The sequence below is a fragment of the Triturus cristatus genome, chromosome 9, assembly GCF_964204655.1.
Source record: "Triturus cristatus chromosome 9, aTriCri1.1, whole genome shotgun sequence".
In the NCBI taxonomy this organism is placed as follows: Eukaryota; Metazoa; Chordata; class Amphibia; order Caudata; family Salamandridae; genus Triturus; species Triturus cristatus.
Window position 1 is genome coordinate 100,993,541 of NC_140592.1, and position 16,205 is coordinate 101,009,745.

Consider the following 16,205-nt stretch of genomic DNA (forward strand, 5'->3'; position numbering starts at 1 on the left):
TGAAGCCCCGAAACGCGGAAGGCTGCTTAGACTCTAAATGAAGAGATGCTGCACAGCCAGTAATCACCTGGTCTGGAGTGCGTTTTCAAATCGAGGGTGCTTTGAAAAGAAAAATATTAATTGCGGTTATCCGGCTGTGGAAGCGCACCACCCCTTATGTCTGGGGGCCACGGAGACAAAGGAACTGCTCGACAGTCTCCATTGGGAAACCAGCTGGTGTGAAATAACATCATCCTTCATGTTGGGGGCCCACTAGAGGGTGTTTTAGAATGAAAGACTATGTGGAAGGAAACAAACCTACTAAGGTGATTATAATTTGAAGGCGCTTTATCCAAAAGTACAAACGATTGATTATGCAAGGACTTCCTATCCCAGCATGCAGCGCGAGTGAGAGAACCAAGTTGCATGTTAAAGAGTGCGCCTATTTAAACGTAAGGACGTTGTACCTCTGCATTGATGCCTGTGAACAAGGGGAATGAAGCCCCGAAACGCGTAAGGCTGCTTAGACTCTAAATGAAGAGATGCTGCACAGCCAGTAATCAGCTGGTCTGGAGTGCGTTTTCAAATCGAGGGTGCTTTGAAAAGAAAAATATATTATCTACTGGCGGTCGCCAGTAGATAGTTATAGTTAGGACCGAGTTTCCATAGGAAATCTCAAAATTCTATTTTGAATAACTTTGGCGCCGATTGACGAATCCTCGCGAAATTTTCAAAACAATGGGGCACTCCGCTACGCTCCTACCCTGAAAGTCTAGGGGTGATTCGTCAAGCGGGGGCCGAGAAAAAGGGGGGGTCCCAAAACGCGTTTTCCCCATGGATTTTTCCATAGGAACTTTAGTCGCAGCTACAGCCCGAACGGCTGAACAGAATTACGTGAAATTTGGCAGAGAGGTAGCCATAAGGTCCATGAAGTGCCTTTTGCAGGTTTGGTGTAAATCTGTTCAGTATTTCCAGAGAAAATAGCATTTAAATCAATATATATATCTGTACGCGCACAACGTGCGCGCTGGGTGCGCGCACCTTGCCGTGCGCGAGCGCAAATCTGATTGGTTGTTAGATCTTAGTAAACATTTGAATCGGTCGAAACCAGGAAGTGTCGGCCGCCATTTTGTCTCTCGCACTCTGAGGGGGTGAAAAACAAATGTGGAGAACGTGAAAAGGGGGCATGGTGGACAGTTCCTGACCCCCTAGCCGTGGTCAGGACCCCCAAGGGCCAAAAAAATGTATTTATTTTTTTTGAAAAATCGCCGAGTGCGCGCACCCTGCACGCACCACTCAAACGGAAAAAATTCTGCCAAGTTCGCGCAGCGTGCGCGCACGCTGCGATTTATCTAAAAAAAAAAATGTATTTGGCCCTTGGCCGCGAAGCGCGCCGTGCGTGCACGGCACGAACTGCGTATAGTTCCTGACCCCCTAGCCGTGGTCAGGACCCCCAAGGGCCAAAAAAATGTATTTATTTTTTTTGAAAAATCGCCGAGTGCGCGCACCCTGCACGCACCACTCAAACGGAAAAAATTCTGCCAAGTTCGCGCAGCGTGCGCGCACGCTGCGATTTATCTAAAAAAAAAAATGTATTTGGCCCTTGGCCGCGAAGCGCGCCGTGCGTGCACGGCACGAACTGCGTATAGTGGGCGCGCGGTGCGCGAAGCGCACCTGGCGCGCGCCGTGAAAATTTTTTGTATATATTAATAATTACATAACTTAGCATTTAAAAAACCGTACAAATTCACTGAAAGAAAGGAAATAATACTAAATAATATTTTATCCAATTGCTGCGTAATGGCGTAAAGTCAATTTGACATGGTCAGAAAAATCAAAAACAGACATTAACTGTATAATGAACCGCTGTGATATTCATATACAGATGAAAGATATACAGAATTAACATTCTTCATTCTGCTGTATTTATATAAATACATTTTCAAACTTCTAGTAAATCATATACGGGCTTCCCACTGAAGAAATATTCATTTAAATATACAAGAAGATATAAATTCCTTTGCTCTCAAGTTCCACAAACAATCGAGGTATAGTACCCTATCATTAAGGAAAAGAGATTAAAATACTATATTCACGTACTTATCCGATATTCCCACTCTGTGTTCACACCACATCTATAAAGATCAAAGTGCATAATAAAAATAAATAAAGATGACCCTTAAGGAGATGGTGGTAAAGGAAAGCCACCAAAAACTCCGTGCTCGTATCAGTTAACGGTAACGATAGTCTCTGAAAGCTTCCAGGTCCCATCTAGATGCAAAAAACAAAAGGGGAATATGTATTAATACATGTAGCACAGTATGACGTAAAACTCACATTCCAATAACAATATTCAAATATGAAGGGACTCATATCAGCAATTTGGTCAGTATTATATCATCAATGGATAACATCAGCAGAGGCCTAAAGATGCATATTGAACAAAACCATATAAATAAATTAATTAGTCCATGTGGGTGGCCTATTATACAGAGATAAATTGATTCTCTAGCATAGTTAACTGAACAGGTCATTAATATCAAAACACACAGCAACTGAAAAATTCAACATGGACTGAACCCTCATACCAAGGAACTGGAGTAACTGGGTGCTAAGAGGCTGAGGCTACATGTATCAACAACATTCAATCTACAGATGAACATGCATCTCTTCATCATTGTTCATCCCGAAAGGGGCTACACTTCCTGCTTGTAGGATGAACCTAGATTCTGCTCTGCGCAGGGCCTGAATTCTATTCCCTCCTCTAGGGTCTTTGGTAATGGTATCTAGGGCAAAGAATTTTGCCTTTGTCCAATCTCCATTATGTTCAGTATGGAAGTGTCTGGCTGTACTGTAACTGAAGTCTTTATTGGTTATGGCACGCCAGTGTTCCAATATTCTCTTCTTCACTGGAAAAGTGGTAAAACCTATGTACCACTTGCCACATGGGCAAGTGATCACATAGATGACAAAGTCTGTACTACACTGTATATTCTTTCGAATATACCACTTTCTCTTAGTTCTCTCAAGGACTACTTCTTTAACAGTAACGCTGTGGCTACACGCTTTACATTTCCCACATCGATGGAACCCTCCTATTCTATCTAACCACGTTGGTTTGATGTTGCTGAAGTGACTTCTTACAATCATGTCTTTGATCGAGGTGCCTTTTCTGTAGGTGATTGCTGGGTGTGGGCCTAGCTTTTGTTTGAGTATCCTATCTTGAGTTAGGATATCCCATCTCTTTCTGACAATCTGATGGAAGAGATTGGATTGTGAATTGAAGGTGGTAATCAACCTGATAGGTGAACCTATTTCAGTTTGTTTGCTCCTGGGTGCTTTATACAATGCCTCGCTTCTTGTGATAGCATCTGCTCTTTTCTCACCTTTCTTGAGCATCGTGTAGGGATACCCTCTAGCAAGAAATCTCTCTGACATATCTCTTTTGTTTCTAACGTATGATTCCTCCGTGCTACAATTTCTTTTAGCACGGAGGAACTCACCGAAGGGTATGCTCCACCTGAAATTCTGAGGATGGCAGCTAGTTGCGTGAAGTACAGAGTTCCCCGCAGTACTTTTCCTGAATAAATCAGTCTCTAGTTTGTTATCTCTCACTGTCACTCTAATATCCAGGAAGTCAACAGTTTCTTGGCTATGCTGCATCATGAATTTTAAGTTCAGGGTATTTCCATTTAGTTCTGACAAAAACATCAATAGTTCATCTTCTCCACCTTCCCACACAAAAAATATGTCATCGATAAATCTTAGCCAGATACTGACCTTGTTTGTCCAATGTTCCATCAATTCACCCCAGAGCACCTGCTTCTCCCACCAGCCAACCAAAAGATTGGCATAACTAGGAGCGAAGCAGGTGCCCATGGAAGTCCCTTGTATTTGTTTGTATAATGAACCATTAAAGGTAAATACATTTTCCACAAGGCACAGCTCGATCATCTGCAGTAACATCATGGTATGTTTAGTCAAATGTATACTCCTGGAGCCAAGAAAGTGTTTGCATGCTTTCAGTCCGTCAGTGTGCCTAATACTAGTATACAGACTCTCCACGTCTAAACAGACAAGCCAAAAGTTTTTGTCCCAATGTATGTTCTCAATCTTTTGTAAAAAATCTTTCGTATCTCTAATATACGATGTTAAGTCTTTAACATACTCAGATAGAAAAAAATCTAAATACATTGAAACATTCTCTAACAGACTGTTTTTTGAGGAAACTATAGGTCTGCCTGGAGGTTGCGTGGGGTGTTTGTGAACTTTAGGGAGGAGGTAAAAAGTCGGTATAGTAGGTGTCTCATTCTTCAAAAATTTCGACTCGTCCCAGCTCAAAAGTTTCCCATCTGTCCAATTGTCAATAAGGTTAAAGAGCCTAACCTGTAATTTGTTAATATATGATTTGTCAACTTTGGTATAACATGTTACATTATTCAATTGTCTCATGGCCTCCTGCACATAATTATTTTTGTCCCAAAGGACAATATTGCCTCCTTTATCGGATGGCTTGATCACGATCCTGTTGTCGTTCTGTAAGTTCTGTAATGCATCTCTTTGTGCTTTATTCAGGTTGGAATTAGAGGTAGATTTATTCAGGAGTTGTAAAATATCATGGTTAACCAATTCATGAAAGATATCAATATTATCTTTGGGGGTCTGGGGTCTATATTTAGATTTCCCCCTGAATGGTGTAATAATCCCTGTATCTGTCCCTGAACCTTCGGTAGACTCGATAACCTCAATAGCGAGATCAAGATTTGTGGACGTTTGAGTACTAGATATATTGTCTCTGACATGAGGACATGTGGATATTATTCCACTCCCCCTGTCAGATTCAACAATTCTTTCATCAAATAAATCGGAAGTTTGGGAGTTGGATAACAAATGTTCCTCACTTAGACTGAACAATGTTCTCAGAATCTCAGTATCTTCAATGGCAGGGGAGGGGATGGGTGCAGTTATAGCTGGTAAATTAGTACTGCTATCTTTAAGTTGATGAATCTTAAATAATTTCAACTTACGTACAAAACAATACAAATCAATGCGTGTTTGTGAGTAGTCAAGGGGAAAATCAGGACAAAAACTTAATCCTAATTTTAAAACTTGTTCTTCTAATGGGGTCAAAGATCTGGTAGATAAGTTCATTACCGTTAGCTCTTGCTCATCCATTATTTTCCTCTTTGGTTCTGACCCTTGGTTCCCACGCCAGTATTGTTGTTCTTCCTTGCGCCGCTTTCTCCTCCTTTTGCTTGAGTCTTTCCTCTTCCTCTCCCTTGGAATCTCGTTCTTCCTCTCATTGAGTGTTCGTTTGCCTCTTGCATGAGGCGAAGTTACTCGGAAAAAGACGTTATTTCTGTCAGAAGTGAGTTGGTGCTGTCCATAGATCCCACGTCAGAGCTTAAGCCAGTGCCAGATTCCCATCTTTCTCTGTCCACTGCTCCCAACGCTTGGTCTTTAGATAAATTAGTGCGTAACTTATCAAATTTTCTGGCGAATGTTAGAATTCTCCCCGATCTATAATCTCTTTCATATATATATATATTCACTTAACAAACCATAGGTTTCACACATGTTATAGTTAGCTGGACATTTCACTCGTAAAAAACCATTGAAATTCCCCCGTTATAGTTAGTTCAGATAACTATAACTCACGCGCCCGCAATCCACTGCTGATGACGTCACATATTACATCACTCATGACATGGTCAGTGACATCACTCATGACATCACTGATGACATCATCCTTGTGATAGAGTGGCGGTCGCGCGAGTTATAGTTATCTGAACGAACTATAACGGGGGAATTTCAATGGTTTTTTACGAGTGAAATGTCCAGCTAACTGTAACATGTGTGAAACCTATGGTTTTTTAAGTGAATTTGCAAGGTTTTTTAAATGCTAATTCCTAACTATAACGTGTGTGAAACCTATGGTTTTTTAAGTGAATTTGTAAGGTTTTTTAAATGCTAATTTATGTATGTATTTTTATATTTTTTATATATTTATTTTACAATAAACTACCTATGTATATAGTTATAGATTGACTGTATCCTGTAATATGGAATGGCTCGTTTAAAATTTTTTTTTGTTAAGTGTTTTTCACCGTGCACGCACCCCGCAATTTTTTGAAAAAAAAATAAAATATTTTTTTCACCCTTCGGGGTCCTTCAGGGACCCCCTGACAAAGGCTAGGGGGTCAGGAACTCTCTACCCTGCCCCCTTTTCATGTTCTCCACCTTTCTTTTTCACTGTCACACACAAAATGGCGGCCGACACTTCCTGATTTCGACCGATTCGAATGTTGACTGACATGTAACCACCAATCAGAATTACGCTCGCGCACTTTATGGTGCGCGCACGGTGCGCGCACGGTGCGCGCTTATAGATATTTATGTACTTTTAACTGCAATTTTCTCAGGAACTACTGAACAGATTGACACCATATATGCAAAAGGCACATGCCTGACCTGAGGACTACCTCTTTGCCAAATTTCAAGTAATTCTGTTAACCCGTTCGGGCTGTACCTTCGACTAAAGGTCCTATGGGAAAATGCATGGGGAAAATGTGTTTTGGGACCCCCTTTTTTCTCAGCCCCCGCTTGACGAATCACCCCGAGACTTTCAGGGTAGGAGCTGAGCGGAGCGCCCCATTAGTTTTGAAAATTTCGCGAGGATTCGTCAACCGGCGCCAAAGTTATTCAAAATAGAATTTTCAGATTTCCTATGGGAACTCGGTCCTAACTATAACTATCTACTAGTAGATAATATATATATATATATATATATATATATATACATATACATATATCGTCAATGATGTCGTTTGAGATGCTATCACTGATGTCATAAATGATGCCATAGAAAATGCATGAATGATGAAACTATAACTGGTGAATTTCTGTGTATATTTAAGTTCAAAATGTTATGTTGGCACTGACATATTCCCCTAACTATAACATCACTTTAACCTTTGGTTTTTCAGTGAATTTCAACACTTTATTTTTAAACCAAATCAGATCCTATTATCACACCTAACTATAATGGCACATTAACCTTAGCTTTTTCAGTGAATTTTGAAGATTTTTTTAAAATGTCAATTTCTAACTATAACATCACTTTAATCATTGTCTGTGTTCTGTGAATTTCTAGGGTTTCTTTTACCATAATGTAATATTTTATTACCATAGGTAAAGCCAAACTCTTTGCGGGGTTTGGTAGCAGGGCATGGCCTGCTGCAGTCAAGACCTGCAGTCAACCCCCCGCAATCAAGCACCCCACCGTTCATCACGCCCTTTGGCTGTGAACGGCATGGAGTTGGCCAGAGGCCTATGGCCAGGCCTGGCGTCCAACTCCCTGCAAGCAGCCAACCCCTCCCCCATCGGTTGAGTTTAAGTTTCGTTTTGTTTAAGCTTATTTAGATTGCGTGGTTACTAAAAAAAACATTTCAATAAATATACAAGATAATACATATTTGCATGGTAAGTTAAAAATCCTTGATAAAATCTTTCAATTCAATCTTTTCAAATATGACAGATAAAAGGACGTCCGATAGTCGCAACTTTAAAGTTGGGGATGCTATTACACAAAAACGTTTCAATTCATATGTCTGCCAATGAACGCCCAGTCCGCCCCTGACGGCCTGAAGGTTATTATAACCATTCTAAAGTAACTTGTACATATTCATGATAAAACGTAAAATTCATGGTGAGACACAGTTAAATTCAAATAGTAAAATCATTAAGGTCAATATAAAATGTTTCCGATAGTAGGAGGCAAGGGGAGGTAGCGGTTTTGAGGCTAAAAGAACACTCAAGGGAAGTATTTCAGTTCATTAATCGTCCTTAAGGGGATTCAATAAAACCAGTGCGTCAACCCCTAATAGTATTACGGGGAACTCTGTATTGTTCATAAAGGATGATATGACCTTGAATTGCTTCTCATATCAACTGTGCTGGATGATTTACATGTTCTTTAGTCTTTGCTCTAGTTTTAGCAGAAAGTTGATAAAACGACAATTTAACTGCGGGTCACCTGGGTCAAAGCAGGCTAAGATAGCCTGTCTTCTTGTTCGTATTACTCTTTATTTAAAAGCTTTTGTTAACAGTTGTTTCCTTTCTGCCATTCAGTAATGCAGGAGCAAACCAAGTGTAACATGTCCTCCTTGCAACTCCCACAAAGGCGACAAGTGACAGGTAGATTATTGAGTAGCCAAGGTGCCATGTGTTCTTTGGCTGGTAGTAACCCCAGCAGGTATCTTAAAAACTGCTGCTTAATAAAAACTGGGTAACTGGTGGCAAAGTAATCTTGTGGTGCGATAGACTTGTAATTGTTTAATGTCATCCACCCGTGTGCCCTTTGTGCTAGTGTGGCTTTATCTTCTGTAGCTGATAGAATTTTAAGAGACTTTTTTACCAAACGCTTAGTGGCCTGTTGGTCAATTGACATTTCCCAAAGCTGGTCAAGACCTGTAATAGCTATTGACTCTTGCAGATACTCTCAACCCGGCAATATATGACGATGCTGTAGTTCGTCCCACAACATGTCATTCAATGTATTCAATTCAGCTTTCCTTATTTTATTCCAGCATATTATATATGAGCAGCGCCTGAATAGTGATTGCTTGACCAGTCCGAATTCTAGCCTTATCTGAGCCGGGGAGGTGTAACTTGACTAGGAGAATATAATTCTGTAGGCTTGGGAGATGGCATTTTCCGGCGTAATTGCATCCTACCCTCGTAAAGCTTCACTTCCGTATGAGATTGTTGGAACAAGTTTTGCTCTTACAACTTCCAGTGGAGGGGTCAACACAAAACAGGTCCAGCTTCCTTTTTCTTCAAGTTTTTAAAAGCTGCAGCTAAAACCAAGCCTTTCTTTTTAATTGCCTTCTTCTGCGCAAAACAATTCCCTTTATTATCAATAATGACGCCGAGATATTTGTATTCAACTGCATTTTTCAACTGCTCTTTACCCATGAACCAAGCCTGTGTTTGTGTTTTCTTGACATTGTAAAACATGGTTTTCTTTTTGCTGTAATTGATCTGCAGGCCGTTGGTTTGCGAATAGGTCGGCATTGTGTCGAGGAGTCGTAGGAGCCCCACCTGAGTGTGGCTCACCAATACTACGTCATCGGCATATGGGACGCATGATATCGGTTTAGGCCCTAATTTCGGGGCATGAGGGTTACATGATTGTGAACCCGCCTGGTGAGGGTTCACACAGACCCTTTCCCAAGCCACTATTGGTCCCTGGGACCACGGGGCTCTTTGTTTTTAGTAAGGGAAGGAAGTGTGTGCAGCTCCCGTCCCCAAGCAACTATTGGCCACGGATCACAACCCTAGGCCAAGAAAATTTGTTATTACGGTTGGGGGGCACGGGGTCCACTTCCCTGAGCCTTCAGAGGTCCCAGGGACCCCATCCCCTGGGGATAAATACATTTACATTAAGGGAGGGGACACATGGCCCCCTTACCGAAGCCCATATGGACCAGTGGACCCAATGCCCTGGGGCCATATTTAAACATTTGGAAAGGGGGCCCATGCCCCCCTTCCTGAGCCTCTAGAGGCATTGAGGACCCCATACCCGGGTTATATTTTAATTCCAAGGGAGGGAGCACATGCCCCACTTCTTCGAGCCTTAAGAGGCTTTGGGAAAATCACCTCTGGGGCCAAATACCTTACCATTTGGGGAGTGGACACATGGTTCCCCTCCCTAAGCCCAAATGGGCCTCTATGACCTCATTCCCTGTGGCCATATTTAATCAAAAGTGAGGGTGCATGTGACCCCCTTTCCCCAAGCCTTAAAAAGCCCTGGGGTCTCCATACCTCTGGGCTGATTACCATAAATAGGCGGAGGGGACCACACGGCCCCCCTCTCAATGCCTATTTTGGCCCCAGGGACCCCAACACCCCGGGGCCAAATGTCAAAACAAATGGAGGGGGCTGTGCAGCCTTCCTCCGAGCTTAATAGTCCCTGAAGACCCCATCCCCTGAGGTTGAATTCTTAAGGGTAGTGAGTGTGCTGCCCCCCTTCCTGAACCTTATCATTCCCCCGAGACTCCATCCTCCATGGCCAAAAACAGTTAAAAAAAGGGATCCTGCCCTTGATCTTAGATGATGAACCTATTAAAGGTAACACTTTGGATCCTCATCCCTACCCTTCGTAAAGAAGGGAACAATAGTGGTGTGAGAACATGAAGCTGGGGGGCCTAGGATAGCAACTGCCTCCAAAACCTTCGCTAATAAGGAGACCCAGAGAGAAGGATTATCATTGAATAAATCAAATGGAACCCCATTGGGATCAGTGTTTTGCCACTAGTCCCCTTTCTCCAAAGCTGCCTGTACGTCATGGACATCAATTACCAGGCCATCTGGGTAGCCTACTATATTCTTGATACAAACTGCTGCTCCCCCCTAGGTGCTGGACCAGAACAGAGCGTATTGAAATGTGTAAGCCACGTCTTGGGCAAGATCACAGTGTCCAGTTCCGACACTGGGCCTTTCTGAAAATGTGGGGAGTTAATAACCTGCCAGAAAGCTCAGTGGTCTTTACAAGTTAATAGCCTGGCAACTGCCTTCTTGTACTGTGTCCACAGAGATACACCTACTCAGGGTTTCTAGGTACTGACTTCAGTGCCTTAACCAGGTTGCAATGAGCCATTCAGCATTGCTTATCAAACCATCTCTGATGGATGATTTTCTTAGTGAACCATACACAAACCATCTGTACCTTCCTGATTGAAGTGCACAATGTTGAATACCAAGACATAATCTTGCCTGGGTTGGCACCTTGATCTAAACATGTAAATAACACAATACACCTCATGATCACTCAGCACTCTACCCTTGTCAGCTCAATTCTATCTCAACAACACCATCTTATTTCCATCAGCACAGACAGGGAACTGATTCAAGGGACAGGAAATAAAATCCTTACTACCCCAAAAGAGAACAGATAGAAACTATGGTCACTATGTCCATTTTCATGGACACTGTATTCTGAAAAACATGATCATCACCGGGGAAAACAGAATACAATTTATCAAACTGAAACAATCCCCCCCAAGGCATCAATGGCAAAATGTAAAGAATATTTAGGATGAAAATTTTTGAAAACTTCTCCACATAAAGTATGGGGAAAATGAAGCTTAGGGACACCATGCTTTTCAAGCAGTCGAATGCAGGAGAGCAATAAAGCTGGCAAACTCTTAGATTGAAATCACCCATCCAGGCAGTGGGCACATTACCCCGCCGGCTGCTAATAAACCCAGTCACTTCCTTGCTCAGAACATTAATAATTTCATTATTCTTAGGATCAAAATAATTGTTATACAGATTGATTTAAAAAAATATATGTTGTACTACATTCCATCCTTAACAGTTCAAAGATACCTGTATCCAAAAAAGCCCAAATGACTCTCCGCAGAAATTCAACAGAGACAAAGGTAGAAAGCCCACCTTTTGTAAGTCGGGAACTGGTAGGCTCTGCGGGGGAAAACAATTGGTAAAACCATCTGAATGATGTTGTGTGAGCGCCCAATTATCTTGGCAAGGGAGGATATCAACGTTTTTAACAAGAGCCAGCTGATCTGGATCTTGTAGTTTAGCACCCAACCCCACTATATTCCAGGAAATGACCATATAAGGATGTTTACTGCACACGTCATTGTAATTTTTAGAAATAGAATGATGAGTAAAGGCAAAAGCTCCAAAGCTGAGGACACATTTAAACTGATTGTAATTGGCATTTAGCAAGTATGCTTTGAAACTCGCACCGTGGTTGTCGGTCGACTGACTCAAGCCTGGTTAGACCTGAGAAAAGATTCCTTGTTGGAATGAGCAAGCACCATAAAGCAACTTCTCCACGCCCTGCCACTGAAGGACAAGCTGCACCAGGGCTGGTGAATCCTGAGTGTAGTGGATAGAAAAACCCAAGAGGGAGTGACTCTATTTGGCCAAATGCCAGAAAGAGAGGATTCCACCTAGGCGATAAATCAACAGTAACACAATCTTGAGGATCAGATTTGGGTGTGTTGCCACCCACGAAACTCTCCAGCCAATGTTGATCTTATTGTGCAATGAAAACATATCCCGCATACGTTAACAAGGATCCCTAGCACACGTAAATGTATTCATCAGGACAATAAATGACGGTAGTAACTTCCTATGGCAACACAAATATATACACAGGTCAACAGAGATTTCTTCAATCTTTTATTCTTTGTGTAGACCTTCTCATGTATGAGTTCTGTGACAGATCAATAGCCAACACGTGTTTTGTCGCATCTCTTACATATACGTGCAACTTTTTTAAGGCTCAATCATCTTCAATATGCAACTGTTAACATGTGGTAATATTTCGGACCCACATGGTCCTCCAGCGTGGGGAAATAAATGTGGTAGGGTCCAATTAGCGACCGTCACTCCTTCAATGTCTTGTTAATGGTAACTTATCCGTTTCACAGTGATTCATGCAAACCCCTCAAGCTCATACATGAGAAGGTCTACACAAAGAATAAAAGATTGAAGAAATCTCTGTTGACCAGTGTATATATTTGTGTTGCCATACGAAGTTACCACTGTCATTTATTGTGCTGATGAAAACTTTTACGTGTGCTAGGGATCCTTGTTAATGTTATATTTGCAGCTCAGGCCACAGAGTTTGGGGAGGCAGGTGGTTCTCTCCACCTTTTAGCACCATACAGATAGAGGATATTGAAATATACATACCGTGGATATACCCTGTGGCGCCGTTTCCCTATGAACAAAACCACCAACCGATCATCTGTACATATCCCGCATACGCTCATCGAGCTAGTGAGTGACTTTGTTAAGTAACTGTTCATAGATCTCATACAATCCCTGGCCAAGAAATGGGAACCCTTTCAAGATAATTGCGAACGGGGTTTCCTCTGGCAGTAAATGCAGTACTCGTTGAGATATAGCCAGCTCCTGCCTAGGGGGTCATGGAAGGAGCAATACCCTCAAAGTCATGTGATGGCAAAGTTCCTCTGGGCTGAGAGAAACCAAGAGGAGAAACATACCAGTTTGGTAGCGGATCATCCACCTGAACGGCAGGAGCAGCATTGTGTGAAACTTAAGCCCCATGCCCAACACCTCGAGGTTGAAGTAGAAGCATCCAACTTGCTTACGTTGGAGCATGGACCTTGCCTTGTGGTTAGATAAGGGATAAAACCCTCAATTGCTCCAAGTCTGTTATTAACAGACACCATAAATGCATCTCTCCATGGGCTCAGTTTGGAGCAAACAGCAGCAATATCCCTATCCCCCCTCCTTGCTGGAGGCAGCAGTAGCACCCGCAGTGCCATAATAAGTTCTTGAAGTTGTGTTGGACATTTGCTTCTCTTTGCCATGTGTCACACGTCTAGTACAGCTTCTTTTTGGCTGTGGAGAAAATCAATGCTATCCTTTAGAGCATCCCCCCCCACATCTGTTCTGGGAGTTTGCAGATCGTTTCTTAACAGCATGCTTGGTACTCAGTAATCAAGCTTTATTCGACTATTTGTAAAATAATCATAAAAGTACAATAAAAACAAGTTAAAACAAAATATGTAAAATACTTTTGCTGAGAAAACTGGGTAAGTAAACACAGACATTAGCTAGTCGTCAAATTCTCAAAATTAAAACCACGGTTTAAATAAACATAGTTTTTCTGCATGTAAAGACCGACCTTAGAAATGAGGTTACAGATAAAATTATGAGTTCTTCCCCGAGCGATTGCATAACCAAAAATGCAGGTCGTCATTGACGCAGACCTAATGATCTAAGGACAGGGAGTATCCATCTCTTCCTTTGAACTTGTTAGTATTTACAGAAAAATACAACATGCATCGTAATCAGTAAACGTGCCTCAGCAGAATCTATCTGCTCACTAAGAACCCTCATGGCAATGGTGAGAATCTTTGCATTAGAATAAGAACACACTGATGCTTACCTGCTGTAGCTAATATTTTCCTCTTGGCCATAGTGCTACTAATAAAGTGAAATGGACACCTCAGGCAAGTAGATAAATGGTATACCACAGCACTGACAACAATGGGTCAAGAGTGATCTACCAGCCCAGCCTCCCCTGGGCTCTGATGGGTGCAGTCTGGCCCTCTCTTTGCCAGGGCATGTGCCCAGGCTAGCACATAGGTATATCCGACATGCGCCCCACACGGAGGGAGATCCTAGTCACTTTTGACAGCGTGACACAACATGATGGCTGAGCCCCTCCTCCTCCTGGGCTCAACTATACTGTGGGGTATGGAGTCCAGTTCACCCCACACGCACACAGAAAACATCATTCTGCACTACAGGAGATCCAATGCGCTTTTGACAACATGACGCGGTGTGATAGCAAAGCCTCTCCTCTTCCTGGGCTCAAATGCATTGTGGACTATGGAGTCCAGTTCACCCCACATGCACCTAGAAAACATCATCCTGCACTGCAGGATATCCTGTGCGCTTTTGACAGCATGACACAGTCTGATGGCAGAGTACCTCATCCTCCTGGGGTCAAGTATATTGTGAGCAATGGAGTCCAGTGCAGCCCATACTCACACAGAAAGCAGTCAGTGATCTGTCCTGCTACCTCAGACTCCAGAATCCAGCATCAGGCAACAGTAGATCCTTCAGCCGTGAGCCATCAATGCTGACCAGTGGACTCAGATCCTACTGTCTACCCCATCGCAACAACAGATTGCACATTATTTCACCCTTCCAAGGTCGAACAAATGGGTTCGATATCTTTTATTTAACAGTGACCATGTTATGAGCTTTTCAAGCACATTGACATGTCACTAGAGTGACTGTTCAACATACACATTCTGTTATTATAATGACAATTGTTATCATATAATGAAACAAGAATGCTGCAAACGCTTTCCATCACCAATGAACACTAAAGACATACTTTCTATTGACTTATTTGGAAAGGATTCAGCTGTTTGTCATGTCTGGCTGCAGCAGGGCCGTGATTTGATTCCTTATGTTTTTCTTTTAATCTACTCTACTGTCAAACTAACTTGCAAAACATCTCCGTTAGATCACTGAAAATGCCCAGGTGTATACTTTTAAGAAACATTTTTGATATTCCAGCATCTTTCAAATTCATGGTGAATATATTAATGTTGTGAAAGTACAGAATAAATGTATGTTCCCATAATTACTAATTATATGGTGTCTTCTGTTCTTAGAAATACTGAAAGCTTAATGTGATTTCTAAGAATTAAAAAAAAAGAGAGCTGCTAGCAGAATGCAGCACACTTTGGGGGCATATCAACAAGGGCTTTATCTCTGCTTTTTTGGCTTTAAAAGCCAAAAAAGCAGAGGTAAAACTAGCGCCCTATCAGCAACAGGGTGCTAACACGCAAATTTGCATGCTAGCACTCTTTTACTCTACGGTTCCCCTTGCATCTCTAATGAGATGCAAAGGGGGCGTTCCAGACTAAAATAATAGGAGAAATGTCGCTAAGCGACATTTCTCCAATTATCAAGGATATCGCTAACCCTGTTAGAGATAAAAAAAAAAGCATCGCTAACCGCGGTTAACGCTGCTTTTTTACGTCTGGTATTTTTCTGACTTAGCCATGATATCCTATGTAAGGTGGAATACATGGCTAAGTATGTCTATCCCTATCAGCAAGCTATCGCCAAACCTTGTGGGATTATCGCTGTATTTCCAGCGATAATCTCACAATTGGCAGCTTGCGATCTGATTTTTATCGCTTTGGAGATAAGCGTTGCTGATAGCTATCTCCAATGGATAGCTATCTCCGCGATAAAATTCAGAGTTGGCCAGCGATAATTATCCTCACGCTAAGAGCGCTGAGCGATAATTATCGCCGGCCCTTGCTGATATGCCCCATAGACAGAGAAAAAAATAAGGATCAATAAACATATTTATCCTAGTTACGACTCCCCTGGGGAGGAATAGCATTTTGATGCATCCCCAGGTCTACTTCTAATGGTAAATCTGGGAATGAGTCAAAATCCATGAGTGGAGGCATGGGAACACCCAGGCTCCACTCATCGAACAGCTCCCTGGGGCAGAGTCCTAACCATTTGGGGCCTGCAGACCGAATCCTGGGTCACATGACTAGGTGTAGCTGGCAGTTGGTCTTTGTGTATTGCTTCCTGATAGTGACACTGTTGATATTGATAAACGCAATGATAAATGTATGTATAAAAACAAAATCGAATCACTGTTGTCGAAATCCCCCGAT